Raw genomic sequence first — 2,214 nt, 5'->3', positions numbered from 1 at the left:
GAAACTCAGTAGGTTCTTCCTGTGGAAGACCAGAATACCGGCAATTTTGCTGCACCATGATAATGAGTTGAGGATTGAGCTCAAAGCTGCTTGCTTTGATGGGAGGTATACAGATGCTACTCCCATATGCAGCTGTAATGGGGTTAGCATATGACCCCAAAGTCCTTCTGGACTGTTCACTTCCACTTAGGTCCATGATGGAGAAAGGGAGATGATGTGGATTGCAAATAAAATATATTTTTGTTTTTATTTTATTTTAATTAAAATTAACCGAATAAAATAAAGTAAAATAAATGGAAAATAAAATAAAGTTTTCGAAAACAAAAAGGAAATAAAATAAAAGCAAATTGAAAAATAAATTAATTAATTAATTAAAAAGATTTTGAAATTAGCAATTAAAAAGATATGATTGAAAATTATTTTGAAAAAGATATGATTTAGAAAATATGATTGCAAATAAAAAAAAGATATGATTGAAAATATATGATTGAAGAAATTAAAAAGATTTGATTTTTGAAAAAGATTTGAAAAGATCAATTTTTGAAATTAGAATATTGACTTGACAAAAAAAAAGATATGATTTTGAAAATCTTTGACTAAATTAATGCAAAATTTCGAAATTTATGAGTAAAATAAGGAAAAGATATTTTTTTTTATTTTTGAATTTTAATGCGGAAAGAGAAAAACAACAAAATGACACTAAACTTAGAAATTTTAGATCAAAACAACAGAGAACAAACAAGAAAACTTTGAATGTCAAGATGAACACCAAGAACACTTTGAAGATCAAGATGAACACCAAAAACAATTTTTGAAAAATTTTTAAGTAAATAAAAGCACAAGGGACACCAAACTTAAAATTTTTAGAAAATCAAGCTCAATATTTTCGAAAAATTAAAGGAAAAACAAAGGAGACACCAAACTTAGAATTTTTAAAGATCAAGAAAGACTAAGAACATGCAAATTCGAAAAAAGTAAAATAGAGTAAAAGCATGCAATTGACACCAAACTTAAAATATGAAACTAAACTCAAATAAAAGACTCTAAACCAACAAAAATAAAATATTCCTAATCTAAGCAACAAGATAAACCGTCAGTTGTTCAAACTCGAACAATCCCCGGCAACGGCGCCAAAAACTTGGTGCACGAAATTACAATCACACTTTTGCAACTCCGCCCAACTAACCAGCAAGTGCACTGGATCGTCCAAGTAATACCTTACGTGAGTAAGGGTCGATCCCACGGAGATTGTCAGCTTGAAGCAAGCTATGATTATCTTGTAACTCTTAGTCAGGATATCAATAATTCTCAGATTTAATTGTAAAAAGTAAAAGAAGATGAAATAAATACTTGTTATGCAGTAATGAAGAACAGGTTGAGGCTTTGGAGATGCTTTGTCTTCTGAATCTCTGCTTTCCTACTATCTTCTTCTTCATGCACGCAAGGCTTCTTCCATGGCAAGCTTTAAGTTGGGCATCACCGTTGTCAATGGCTACTTCCCGTCCTCTCAGTGAAAACGTTCCAAATGCGCTGTCACCGCACGGCTAATCATCTGTCGGTTCTCGATCATGCTGGAATAGGATCCATTGATCCTTTTGCGTTTGTCACACGCCCAACAATTGCAAGTTTGAAGCTCGTCATAGCCATCCCTTCCCAGATCCTACTCAGAATACCACAGACAAGGTTTAGACGTTCCGGATCTCAGGAATGGCCGCCAATAATTCTAGCTTATACCACGAAGACTCTGATCTGAATCATGAGGCTAAGAGATATGCATTCAATCTTAGGTAGAATGGAGGTGGTTGTCAGGCACGCGTTCATAGGTGAGAATGATGATAAGTGTCACGGATCATCACATTCATCAGGTTGAAGTGCGAATGAATATCTTAGAATAGAAGCAAGCGTAATAGGATGGAAAACAGTAGTAATTGCATTAATTCATGAAGAACAGCAGAGCTCCTCACCCCCAACAATGGGGTTTAGAGACTCATGCCGTAGAGAACACAACAAGAAACGTGTAAAGTGTCATGAGGTATAATATGAATCACTGAAAGTAGTATTTATAGTGAACTAGTGACCTAGGGTTACAGAAAATGAGTAAGCTAGGGTGTTTATTGTAAAATTCCACTTCCGGGGCCCACTTGGTGTGTGCTTGGGCTGAGCATTGAAGCTTTCATGTGTAGAGACATTTCTTGGAGTTAAACGCCAGCTTTT

The sequence above is a fragment of the Arachis hypogaea genome, chromosome 18 (genome assembly GCF_003086295.3).
Source record: "Arachis hypogaea cultivar Tifrunner chromosome 18, arahy.Tifrunner.gnm2.J5K5, whole genome shotgun sequence".
Taxonomy (NCBI): Eukaryota; Viridiplantae; Streptophyta; class Magnoliopsida; order Fabales; family Fabaceae; genus Arachis; species Arachis hypogaea.
The sequence above is the reverse complement of the archived record's forward strand: the minus strand, read 5'-3'. Positions refer to the sequence as shown.